This window comes from Notothenia rossii, assembly GCF_949606895.1.
Source record: "Notothenia rossii genome assembly, chromosome: 9".
Taxonomy (NCBI): domain Eukaryota; kingdom Metazoa; phylum Chordata; class Actinopteri; order Perciformes; family Nototheniidae; genus Notothenia; species Notothenia rossii.
Window position 1 is genome coordinate 8,173,056 of NC_136907.1, and position 13,936 is coordinate 8,186,991.

Consider the following 13,936-nt stretch of genomic DNA (forward strand, 5'->3'; position numbering starts at 1 on the left):
TCAACCTATAAACCTTTTTCTTACTCAATATCAAGCCACACTTATTGTTTTTATTTCGGCTGTGACTTTGTGTGTGTTCAGGTTGAGTTTGGTAGTGTATCGCTAAACAAGGAACTCACGGAGGGGGGGGAGGAGCTGCAGCGAGCCGTTTAGTGGAGAAAGTGAATACTGCTGAATACACATACTTTACAGAGATGCTGTATGCGAAACCAATGTGAGTTTGGAAAATTGCACAGTATTTTTCTATTTTAGTATACCTCAACAATGGAATTATGATCAGTGGAAATGGCCATGACATGTGACCTTTAACTTTATCTCCGGTAGAATTCTGATCAGGCATTAGCTCTGCCTCCTCTTATTTCTTTTTTTTTCAAACTCAGGACCCAAGATCCGCGTTTCTCTAACAGGGCTTCAAAAGAGGGGTTTGAGCAGTATGAGGCATGGCTACAATGGGTGATCTGTTTGGTATTTTGAAAAAAAACTTCACAGACGTGTTTTGTACAGGTATGGCCCTACGATATATTTTTGTAATATAGCATGATAGGTCCACTTTAAATTGCAACATTTTGTTCTATTTTTCTTCCTTTCTCTCAAACCAACAGGTTGGACCAGCGTGAGGCACGCCTCACACTGGGAGGGACAGCGTGAGAAAAAAATAACGAGAAAGAGATGAGTAAAGTGTCACTTGCCCACTTGTGGCTGTCTGTGGAGACCGAGTTCCCCCACCTCGCCAAAAAGGCTGTTAAAGTGCTCATTCCCTTCACCTCCACCTACCTGTGTGAGTGCGGGTTTTCCGCATTGATTTTGATCAAAAGCAAGTACCGGTCAAGGCTGCAGGCAGAGGATGATCTGCGTTTATTCCTGTCTACATTGCATCCCCCCCGCATCATCCGCCTGTGCGCATCAAAGACGCAGACTCATTGTTCCCACTAAAGTAGGGGTGAGTGTAATAAGGAGGCAAAGTTGACGTTCAGTGTGTTACCGGGAGCATATAAGGATTCATCCACGATGTTGAAAATGTAAAAAATGTAGTGTTTAAAACATAACAAAAATGTATGTTTAAAACATAAAGTTAAAAGGTTTAAAAAAGTTATTGTTTAATGTTTTAAGGAGGGGACACTACTCAGCCAATCAAATCGGTGCAGTCAGTGCAGTCATTTCAAATGGCGTGCTCAAAAACGAAAGCCTTTAATGACATTTTCTCTTACTGGACCTCTTTGAAATGCAATTGAATACTACTGCATTACAGCAGCAACAACAACAACAACAATATAATTGGGAGGGGGGGGGGGCGGGCGGCTGTTCTTATGTTCTCTGAGGGGAGGCTCACCTTCCCACACTTTGAAAACCCCTGGGTTAGACGTTCTGTGGAGAAGTCTCCATGTTTGGACAGTGCAAAACAAACTGTCTGAATGCATTTGTGTGATCGCTCTCCAGTTTGTTTGAAGAAGAAGAAGAAGAAGAAGAAGAAGAAGAAGAAGAAGAAGAAGAAGAAGAAGAAGAAGAAGAGTGTGATCTTAGTAATAAAGTGCAGGTAAGTGTGAAATGAAATCAAAATAATGTGTGCAATGTTACAGATTTTCTGAAGATCACGTTCAGTCTATCCCTTTTTTTTGGGTTGACTTTGCAATCTATATATTTTTAAACAGCCAAATAAACGAACGTCTTGACTCCCAATATCAACTGAAAATGAGTTTATTTACTTAAAAATCAACTAATTGCTTTCGTTAAGAAAAATATAATCAGTTACATAGAGTATCAACGGTTGTAACTGCGACAACAACGATGTTTACTGTAACTGTCCAAGCCTGTGTTCAGTTGTTTTCCCACCAACAACTCCAATACCTAGTTAGTGTTTACTTCCTGTCTGCCTTTTTCTGGTGTTTCTCTGACATCCAACACTCTGTCTTTAAACCTCTTTTCTTCTCTCCTATTATTTAGCTTAGCAGCGGTGTGTTATTGAGTATTAACAAACTCTGAGATGTCCAAATTGACCAATCAGAATCAAGTATTCAACTACACCGTATAATAAAAGTAAATATCTTTATCTATTGGATTTCCACTTCTATCCTCATGAGTTGAGTAACAGGATAACACGATTATTATTTTTAACTGTTTCCATTCTTTATGCTGAATTAACTTTCTCCCATCTCTAACATCCTTTTTCTTCACACCTAACTTTTAATAAGGAAGCTCATTAATGTGTTTAAACAATTCACATTCCTTGAGTGTAAAACAAGTGTGAATAGAAGAAGGTTTAATGTGAGGTTCAATGACCAGATCCAGCTTTCTTTTGAACAGTGTGCACATGGAACACTATAGGTGATGCTCCTCTCCACGTGCACTTTTTTCACACACCTCCTGTTTACCGCGATTCACTCAGTAAACAATACCGCCTTTACACAAGATATATATGAGAGCGTGATTATTACATAGAGTTCGTAATTTGAACACATCAAGTATTTTTGCCCTCATTCCCGCGGCTATTTGCCTTGCATTTTCAGGCTCCAAGTGCTACAGTAGTTGTGAGATATTTCTTCCACAGTGCATCACAGTGTCCCAGCCTCAAATGTATGTGACGCTGCAAACAACACTCTCTACTCTCACGACTTTATGAATCATACATTTTATTCCTTTTTCTTTTTTCCTCAGTCTTTTTTTGGAGGCAACTTCATTGGAAGGACTCAATCTTTTATGATGGACATGCACTCTTCTCTATAGTGGCTGGTGTGAAACTTTAATTACTCACATATGACCTGTACTATTTATAGATTTGGTGAGAATGTGTCTACTTTGGCAGGTAGGGGTGAGGGAGCTGGCTGAGGTGTTTCCATCAGCGATGATTGATCGGTCATTGGGTTCGCTACTCTTAACAATGTCCATATTGCAGGACAGACTTTTGCAGCTGGCGATTGTCATTGGGTAATAGGAAATTAGATTTGTGATGCTGCCTTTCCTTCCTTCCATCGATCCATCATTCTATCTATCCATCTATATATCTATATATATATCTAGATGGCGATTGTCATTGTGTAATAGGAAATTAGATTTTTTTATGCTGCCTTTCCATCCATCCATCCATCCATCCATCAATCAATCTATCCATCCAACCATCCAACTATCTATCCATTTACATATATCCAGCGATCTGTCCATCCAACAATTCCTCCATCTACCTATCTATCCATTCATCTATCAATTGTGTAATAGAAAATTTGATTTTTCATCCATCCAATCTATTCATCCATCTCTCAATTTTGCAACACAGCAAAGTGTCTTTTATACCGCTCCATTGGTACTCCAGCAGACAAAACGTTTTTTTGAGGTAAAACATGTAAATATAAACGGAATGTATCATTTCAGTTTTGATGGTACACTAAGGTCATCATAGTAGCACCATCAATACAAATGACAAACCACACTCAGCCATTAACATTTGCTTTTAGTGGTGATTTTCTCTGAATATCATTTTCACAGCTGTTTTGTGAAATGTTCAGCTGCGAGCTTAAGAGACATAATCAGCGGCCTCATCAACATCTGCATCAGCGGCATCATCACCCCTGCCATCAGGCCTTTAGTCTTCCACAACAACACGGCCGTCATTATCCTCATCTTCATCATCCACTTGATCCCCTTCTTGACTTTGAACTCATATCTCTGCATCAGCTGTTTTCCCCACGATTTATATGTTGCATAATTTACAGAGACATACAACCCTTTCAATATCTGTAGAGCTGATGTTTGTGCTGGCACTCTATTCACACTGTCGGCTGAACAAACAGTATTTATCAGCGACTTGAAAACATCCTTTTTATATTAAATTGTAAATATGCGACTAAAAAACTCTTGTAAACTCATGCAACACTTGTGGTCATGGTTGTGCTGCTAGTTTGTGTGCGAGTGTGTGTGTACGTGTGTGTGCGCCTTTAATGTTTCTTCACAAACTGCCAATTTGAGAGTTCGAAAATACAGGCAAACAGAGAAAAACAGTGTTTCTACTGTACCTGTAAGTGTGATAAGGAGATAGGGTGTTGTGGCTTGAACCACTCTCAGGCTGTGAAACCAATTTTAACACTATACAGTATTGAGTTTCATTTTTTCTCAGTGACACAGGGCACTGTAACAGCTGACATTTTCACAAACCAGTAAGCCAGGTAATTAGGTAACGACATAACACTTGCTACAAGCATAAAAATGCTACTGTGCACAGCACCCTCATTAAGTAAATGTAAATGTACTGTAGGCGTTGCAAAGGATAAAATGCATGCACATCTGTTTGCTACATAGCTGTAATACCATTTGAAATGCTTTTCTTTTTGAGATGCAATTGGTTTGGGTTCCCCGAGCAAACAAAAAAAAGGTGATTTAAATGACAGCAGGCAGCATCCTGTTTATTTGGTTAGGCAGTGCGAAATGAACCCGCTATAATCAAAGCCTGTGTCCAATCTAGCGGGATAAGAGCACCACCCTTATCACCGTCAGTGTTGGAGGTCGGGTGGCGGCTACCAGGGGCTTAGCCGAGGAACAAAAGCTACCGAATATCATTAGACAGAGCTCTGCCCGGGTATATTCACTTTCAACACCACATTTATTCACTCATACTTCAGTGTTTTATTGCATACAGAAAATGATCCTCGCTGAAAAGAACTATTTGTCTTTTTGATATTATTTTTTTTGACATTGTCCGCTTGCCATCCACTCGAATCTGTTTCAGCACATAATGACGTGAGTGATGTGTGTGTAAGAGCGCAGGACGTCGTAGGGCTCAATTTATTTAGATTCTGTCAATCTCACGAAGGTAAGACAAAGTAGGAATGACTGGGAGCATCTTTTAGGCTCATAAATGTATTTGATATTTTGATTATACGGTGGGCTGATATTTCAGGAAAATGCTTCCTGTCAAAGCGGGTGTTCAGACCAAAATCAACCCAGGAAAGAGGCTGCCCTCGGGGGGGGAGTGTTGCTTCAAGACCATGACATGAGACATGAATCCTGAAATAATAAGGAACAGGGGTATACTATACTGCAGAGGGAAGCACCATCACAGGGGCAATGAATGTATGTTTCGTCACAAAGGATCGCAAGGTAAAAGCAGTTTATGATACAGGTGATCCACATGCTGCCAGCTTTGCCTCATTCACATGCATGGGAAAGTTGCATCATCCGCAATAAAGGGCCAAAACAAACAATTATTTTTGTTGATTAATTGGTTAGTCTAAAAAGGAAAGAAAGAAATGTCTAAAATGTATCTTAATATTCAAAAGACAGTTAAGATAATTTGTTTTAATCTTGTTTTTCCTAACAAGTCCAAAGTCCAATTCCTAACATTAAAGGATAATAGAAGGAAAATAAAATAAATACTAATTAGTGTCATTTTCATAAAATTGACTATGTAAAACTATTGGAAACATCTGAGAACCCGCAAGTGTTTGGAACATAAAATGTTTGTCAGAATGTCCCAAAAATTGTTAATTACTTTTGAACAACCCATGGACTGTAATTTCGATGAAGCAGCGATTTGAGCACGGCTGAGGGAAATAAGGCACGGTGATTCCTATCATCAAAGATTATAAAAAAAAAAATGTAATTAGAGTCCTGTTGATAGAGATTTTTAAAAGCATGATGCTCAGTTTTCTTAGTTGAAATGTGGCAGAGGTAAAAAAAAAAAAGCTGATGCAGGTAAAAAAAAAAATGCATTCTCAATCTTCAATTCATTTTTCTTAATTTTTGAGAGCATTTATTTCACTTATTTAGTCATTTAAAATGCCCATGAAGCAGCTCACAGACAGGTAACGTGCCTCTTATAGGGAGTTCCCAGGAGATCCTAAAAGATAAACCTAAGCAACTACACACAAGATAATACATATATAGTTCATTAAAACTATCAAAACATACACTAGTTTACAGCAATAAAGATGAAATCCACTGTCTGAGAGTTAAAATTTACAGCACACATATCAAAGATCAATGAAGCCCTTCTGTTACTGTGAACCTTCATACATCTTTCAGACTGCCTACTCAGGATTCTGAATGTATGCAAATATTCAAAAACATAACCATCGTGAAAGCAGATGATCTTTACAATAAATGACAGTTCTTTCCTCCTCAACACTCAAGGAATACTTAAATTGCAACCGAGCTATCGTCCTCACGGTATCAATACACAGTATGTTCCAGAAATTAGCTCCTCATATAGATATTTCAGAAAATACACATGGAAAATATGTAACGAGACAACTAGTCCCTCCTGTGTTTCACTGGCATTACCAGGAGCCATCGCTCACAACTGTACAGTATACTGCTAATGATGGCAGTGTTTGTCCTTGAAAAGCTCAGTTAATAAGCAGCCATGCCATGACATCTACGGTTAGATCACCCAGCGCTGTCAAATCTCATCCTGAGGAGAATGCCACCAGACAAAACGGAGAGTGGGAGCAGGCAAGCGTCCTGATTCTCCTCTCAACATACTCACACACACACACACTGTCACACACATCTCCTCCTCAGCAGCCATGCAACAGAACAGCCTGGGTTAATCTTGGATAACAGCTCCTTGGCCGCGATCAGGCAGCTCCACTAAGACCCAATGAATGCTGACATTGATACGGCAAGGAGCCTCCTCACACAGGTAAGACACACGAGACAAACGCCTTTATAGATGAAGCCGCCTCGGGCAAGGATAAGATTGATTTTGCAATGCAGTATTAGATGAGATTCCCGATGCATACTATAACGAATTAGCATGAATCTGTTCCCCATGAGGAACGCCTGCAGACACGCAGTGAATTGAAATAAATGGCTGTCCCAGTGTTTACCACACCATCCTATGCTGCAGTCAGCTGGCCAGCTAAGTGTGACAGGCCCGGTTTCAGACTCAGCAGAGATCAGCGTGATGGACGGACGGCCAGGCAGCTGCTGAAATCCCCTGATCAACGGCCAGCCTGATATGCCACTCACTGATCAATTGCATCCACGTAGATTTTCGCCATCCGCTTTAATGTGACATGATAAGGAAGGAGAAACCTCACAGGACCGTGCCCCTTTGACCTCCAGTCGTACACCAATTTACAACGACTGGCCAGGTTATTTCCGCTCTTGTTTCCCCCCGAAACATAATCTACCTTTCATCGTGTCCCGCGGCTATTACCCCGAAAAGACGAATGCCTGTGCCGGTGAGAGGAACGCCGTGAATGAAAAAGAAATATTCATCGGGCGATCTGCAACTAAGATAGTGTAAGACCTCGGCAGCCCCATCAGAAGTCCTTGGCAACAGATCTGAGGCAAGTACTGTCCAAACGTTTCAACGGCCAAACTGTTGTGGGGATTTATTACATTTGATTTTAAGCAACCAGCTGCTGAGGTGATGTAGATAAAGCTTATTGTCAGGACGCCAGTCACTCAAGGTGAGTGCTTGACCTTCCTTGTGTCCCCTGTAAAAGAAACTGGCCCATGCACACGTTTCTTTTAAGAGGAATCAGTATACCATGAAGGCTCAATGTGGTGCCATAATGAATCGTGCAGTATTGATCCAGTCTGTTAATGACATTCATTACTAATGCATCATTTGCGTTTAGGAATGGCAAAACCAAATATTAAACAAGGCAATCCCAAATATCAAAGTATTCTAGATCCTCCATATTTTCTTTTACAATATATATTAAATTGATGATATTTCATGAAATACTGGTTCTTTCACGGTCAATTAGGCGCCCCAATTTGGACCACTTAGCTGCAATTTAGCCTTTTGGATGAGTTAAAAACCCCACACAGAGTATATCATGTAGATACTGTATAAATACCAAAATCCCAGACAATATCTAATCCCTTATCGCATCGCCAAGCTTTACTTGTTTTGGGGTAAAAATAAAACAGTAAGTAGAGCATACAGAGGAGTACAGTTTTTCGCTATCAGTGCTGTGTAGTAAGCCTCGCTGTATTGCCATCTTCTGAGCACTGTTACTGCATAATGTATATCCTGACAGGGTGATATTGTTTTCTATATCTCTAAGGGCACTGATTATGCTGCCTGGGCATGTTTTGGTTATCAGTGTGCAGTTTCAGTTTCCTTTTCTCATACTGTCACACAATAATGACAATGGATGAGCTGAAATACCTACAATTGCAATGCAAGGCAACATTCTTGAATGTACAAAAGACCTGACTGGAACAGAGATAACCTGCTTTCTTCAAATGCTTGGTCACGTATCTTAGGTTCAATAGTGAATTCTTATTATAAATACCACCCTCACGGGCTTTTATCTGCACTATGAACGTATTATTCTGTATGCTATTTTGGTCCAATTACAAAAGAAAAAGGAAACGCTTAAATTACCTTGTTTCGATTTTTTTTGTGATTACTTGTCTACACTATCCTCTTAATCAAGACTAGAAGCTAATTGGATGCCTCATAATCAACCTTAGAAGGTCATCAGTTATAAAAGCTGTGTTTTTTCTGCTCCATCTAAATGATCTTTTATCAATAGTAACACGGAAATGCCATAAGATGTACCAACGTTACTGAAAGGAATATCCTGGTGTGCTGCTCTCCGAGTTATCATATGTGTGACTTCATTACTATTAATATACTGTAGCAGGTGTGACATTCTGCTTCCTGAACTTTTCTAACCAACTCAAGCAACATAAAGGATTTTAAAAGTGCAGCAATGAAAAAATTAATTAAAATAAATGCATATTACAGAAACGTTGGTTGTCGGCATTATGTCAAGCTAAAAATGTGATCAGGTACGTGTTTTTGTCATTCACATAATAAATGAATCACAGCTGAGCTTTTCAAATAACATTTCTGTCACAGCTTTTTCCAATATGACAGCCTCCAATTCTGCAGCCTTGTCTGAATTCTGAGCAGCATTTAGCTTACAGGAAATTATAGACCACCTTCAGTTCCATTCCACCTACTGTACCACCTGTGGTGAAAATAACTGGCAATTTCACCGACTATTATTCCTCAGAAATATTGAAATATCAATCAAGCTTTCCAAAAACTGTTGCCACTGAATGTATAGATATGTTCTTGTAGAGATATTGGTGTCAACATCCAGACTTTCATTCTATCTAGCCTTGAAACAAGTAGAACAATGACCTAGATAGGGCTGCTGGTGTCATAACTGACAATAAGGCTCCTAGCTATGACTGGTATTGAATGTGGGATTTACATTTTTGTATTCAATTATTTTGTTTTCAACACACAAATAATTAAATAACTCAAACTCGCCAAAAGTGTAAAGAGACAAAGATCTCAACAATGACCTTTTTTTTTTTTGTCTTCACCATCCAGGGACATAATCCCGGTTTGGCTGTGCAGCTGGCATACAACTGAGTCACGCGTCAGCCCTGATTAGAAGCAGCAGCGGTCCGCGGGCCCCGTTCCTCTGCCAGAGCCAGGAGTGGAAAAGGCCAGGGCCACCACTTTCAGTCTGTGGATATGACCTTGATGGGGTATGATAGAGAGGAAGCGACACAATTCGCTATGGCGCACAATATCTGTAACCTTCCACTACCACAGTACACGCATGCTGAAGCGTCTCGTCACCCACCCACCCACCCCCACACACACACACACACACACACACACACACACACACACACACACACACACACACACACACACACACACACACACACACACACACACACACACACACACACACACACACACACACACACACACACACACACACACACACACACACACACACACACACACACACACACACACACACACACACACACACACACACACACACACACACACACACACACACACACACACACACACACACACACACACACACACCTCATCTCCCCCTTCTTGTCTTCTGATCATCCAACCCTCTGTTTATATTTGCTTGTGATTTCCACCAGATATCTGAATATCAAATAGGATATTCTTTCCTGCTCAGCAGCTGCCATGCTATTGTTCAAGTCAAACCAGTGTAGCTTTATGAGATAATGGATCAATTCAAATGATTACGCTTTATGAAAAATAACATGATGGACCATGCAGTTCATTTCTGTTAATTAATATACAATTATGTTTAATATTATTTAAAACATTATTAAAAGGAAGAATTGTGTTAGTGCTGTTTTTTCTTTTTTTAAAAGGCAACCCTACCCAAGCCCTTTAATCTCATTGGAAGCAGAAATGGAAACAGATGTCTTGTGAGTCAAACATAGCAACACGAGTGGGGTAAAGATGGCACTGAAGGCACCAAAAATACTTGGTGGTGAGTAAAATCTTGGCAGTGGCATATCCTGTGTCAAAACAGTGCGGATAAGAAAAAAAGATAAGCATGTGAATTATATCACAGAGTGAAAATAAAATTGCAGTGCAACAAGAAGGAAAACAATAAGCCAAGACAGTGACACACCCCGCTGTTGCATTGCTGCCTAAAAACATCACCATAACGACACTATTTGCACACAAAAAAAGTCCTGCATGGCATTACATAAGCACATTGCTCACATTTTGAGAATAGCAAGCCATGGCTTCCTTGATGTCAATGTGGCGTTCATTTAGGAGCCCAAGTGGCTTACTAAAGAGTGACACAGCCTTTAAATTAGTCTGTCAGCACTGGATTTAAGATTGTAGCCTAACATCTAATGTTTATGAGAGAATGTGCAAGGGATCTGAGATGCAACAATTGTGTTGCTGTCCACAAGTGAGGTGCTGAGAGAAATCCAGCAACAGTAACCAAGCAGAGGTTGTCACCTATTACTGCTGAACAGGAAATCTGAGCCAGAAGTGCCCTTGCCTGCTCTGTGAATACAGGCGATTCAATTTCCCTGCTGCGAGAAGTGAGTTACAAAATGTGCTGTTGGAGGAGAATTTACAAAGCAAATAGGTTTACAGGAGGAGGAACAGTGTGTATGCTAGGCCTGTATGTGCATGGGTGTAGCTCTGAATCCTGGGCACCTCCCCCCATACACTAATTTCCATGTCAAACAACAGAACCAGAAGACAATCCAAACACAAACACATCCTTGAATGTATTCAAAGTCAACAATACATGAATGCATCCAATCCAAGTACAATAAACTGTGATTGGGTAGACCTTCTCTATCAACTTTAAATATGCATCAGTGTTAAAATGAGGGTGGAGGACTAACTGAAAAAACATTTTGTATTTTGGAGCTTTAATGTGAACCACCACCACCTCAGTGGTGGACCCGGCTGAACTGATTATCTGCTGTATGGAGGCATGCAGCTCCCATGTAGGCGTGGATACTGGGCTGCAGGTTTTAAGAAACATTATCTTATCACCCAGGTAAGAACCTTTTTTTTTTTTCCAGCTCAAAACTCCCCCCACCCCTCCTCATAATTTCAAGCATAGGTTGTAATGCCTCCTTTGTTGCAGATGATGTGGCATCTGCTTGACTCAACTACTGTTCCCCTCTCTGTCTCCCTGCTTCCTATCTTTAAACTGCCCAATCCTTTGGCACAGAACATGAAATCCCTCTCAATAATAAATAGGCTACCTCAAGCCTTTTCAGAGACAGGGGGCCTGCATGCTGCATGGCTCAAAGACCACCTTAACTTCACTTTTAAATATATGTATATAAAATGAATTCAGCCAAACCGACATGTGGCATCTGGCGTAAGCAAACAAAAGGTGTCTCGTTTCCATATTTCTGCCGGGGCTGCAGCCTTTATTCAGAGGAGAAGGCAGCCCTGTAGGTGCTGTATAGCCCGACCACAGGACATGTCTTCCGGCACGCAATTAAGCGACCTCAACCGTGTTGGATTTGGAGGGCTATACCTCCCCTTCACCCACCTCAACTGACTGCAAACACTGATAACAAAGACGGCTTGGGTTAAAAGCGTGTTATCTCTAGCTGCATTAAGTGAAATCTACAAAAAAAGACTCCTTAACACAAGTGTCAATAATTGGCGAGCAGCTGCTCCAACATCCCCCGAATTGGAATACAAACAATCCACTGACATTGAAAAACACACACAGATACGGCACGGGCTTATTTTGCCGCTTCCTACAGCAACACGCGTTAAAGCTAATTATCCAAAAGGTCGTTTGTGTGTAGGAGGTGAGCGGTGTCGTTTACCTGAGCATCATCCAGCGATCCGACACATGGACACGGCGCGATTATTCCAGCCAGGCAAACGCAAGCACAAGAGGAAGGGGTGGTGGGGGGAAAAATCTAAACTGAGCAGAGATGAATGCGGCAGATGAATATGCGACCTCTGTCTTCAGGAAAGATAGTCTTCTTATCTTTTTAGATGGTGTTGTGTCGATGGAGGCAGGCAGGCAGGGAAGCCCCGAGCTTCTCCGTGCAGACAAAGATGCTTTCTCTCCTCCGCCGCACCGAGCAGCACAGCCGTCATTCCCCCGACACTTGATGGTAATAGTTTGGTAGGTAGATTATATGGGTTGAGGGCGCGGTCAGCTGTCGTTGACCAATCCTGCTCCCCACCAAACTAACAGCAGCGTTGCCATGGAGGATTACATGGAGTTTAATCACAGAAAGGTAACATTTGGTAATGATAGCACATACTATGGTATCATATTGGAATGAGCATTATCAGAGTAGATCAATGGGGAGCAAACAGTATGAGAGACACATGTCCATAGACCCCACCCTACACTCTTGCTGCCGGAGTGTCCTCAAGCAAGGCAGGATACACCAGCTGTTGGATAACAATAAAAAAACTAAATTGTATTTGAATATTTAAAATGTTTCTACAATGGAAGTGAACTGTAATCTCCCCAAGTTGTGCCTCCATGATTTTTAGGCTAGAGCCACTTAACATTATAACCTGTCATAGTCTTTCCTCTTACACATGTATGTTGATTGTTGAAGTTAATGTTCTTAATTCAACAAAATTCCATCAATTTAACCGGAAAATATCGTTTTTAACAGCATTAATCGAAATGCTATCAATGAGCGCAATAACTCACCGATGTGTATCTCCAGCTGCCATCATCAGTAGCAGGTGGGTGGTGTAAGTGCATTTGTATTTGGTAGAGAAACACATTAGTGTGATGGAGGTTTGCTAGTAATGGCCCCTATTATAAATGCAGGACAAGCTACAGCCACACTGGGGTCTAACACCATGATGGCAGGGAAAAGAGGACAAGTGGATGCTGGGATGAAGATTTGTAGCCATGAAATATTAATTGAATAATGTATTGGTTTGGTTGGTAGTAGAAATGTAAAACCTGAAATATGTAAATGATCAAATAAAGATAGCCTAACATGTATTAGTCTTGTAAATAATGCCTAAACTAAGTAATTCAAGAAACAAGTAAAGGTTATTAACCTCTAAAAGCCTCTTAAGGTGAACCATATTGGCTTTAGCCTGCCTTGTGAGAGATCAAATTAAAGCAATCTTGAATTTGAGGATGAGGATGAGGTATGAAAAATTAATGTTCTGAAATGTTTTTGCCTGTTGAGCAATTCAGCCTGCATGATTAACTTAACTTTACTTTTACGGGTAGATTTCAAAAAGCCTCACTGCTATAAATGAACACTATATCGGTGTTTATAATTTAACATTTGTGGGAATTAAGTAATGTGTTTTCCTTACACTATGATAGAAAAGGTTACATTGTGTGTCACATTGAAATATTCCATATTATCCTGAAAAATGTAACAATGACACAAAAAAAATACAGCAATCAAAAAATGCAGCAAAACAACCAAAAGCCATTTTCTGAACCAGAAGCATGTCGGCACCACATTTGCCTCCCGGTCACATACTGAAGGAGAGACGGAGGCACTGAAAACCAAACAACGTCCAACGCCTCATCATGCTGAATGTTTTAAACCCTCCACTGAAGAGTAAAGTTCAAACACATTTTAGAGGTTAAATATCTATGGAGGGGTTGCTGCTTCTACTTAGCACAGAGGTGGAGTGGTTCTGAATTAGCTGTCTTCATCGTGGTCTTCACATATTACATTC

The 13,936-nt window shown here is 40.6% G+C and overlaps 1 protein-coding gene across 5 annotated transcripts in view; it reads right to left on the reverse strand.

Moving 5' to 3' along the window:
* Window positions 1-13,936, reverse strand: part of LOC307019088 (neurexin-2-like) — a 144,597-nt gene that overhangs the window by 116,865 nt on the left and 13,796 nt on the right. The window contains exon 1 of one of the 5 annotated variants that reach the window (XM_079649705.1): window positions 12,079-12,358. The exons of the other annotated variants lie outside the window; for them this stretch is intronic. The gene's annotated coding sequence lies outside the window, so the exon portion shown is untranslated. Of the gene's footprint in view, window positions 1-12,078; window positions 12,359-13,936 lie in introns of those variants that run through there. 5 annotated transcript variants of the gene reach the window in all.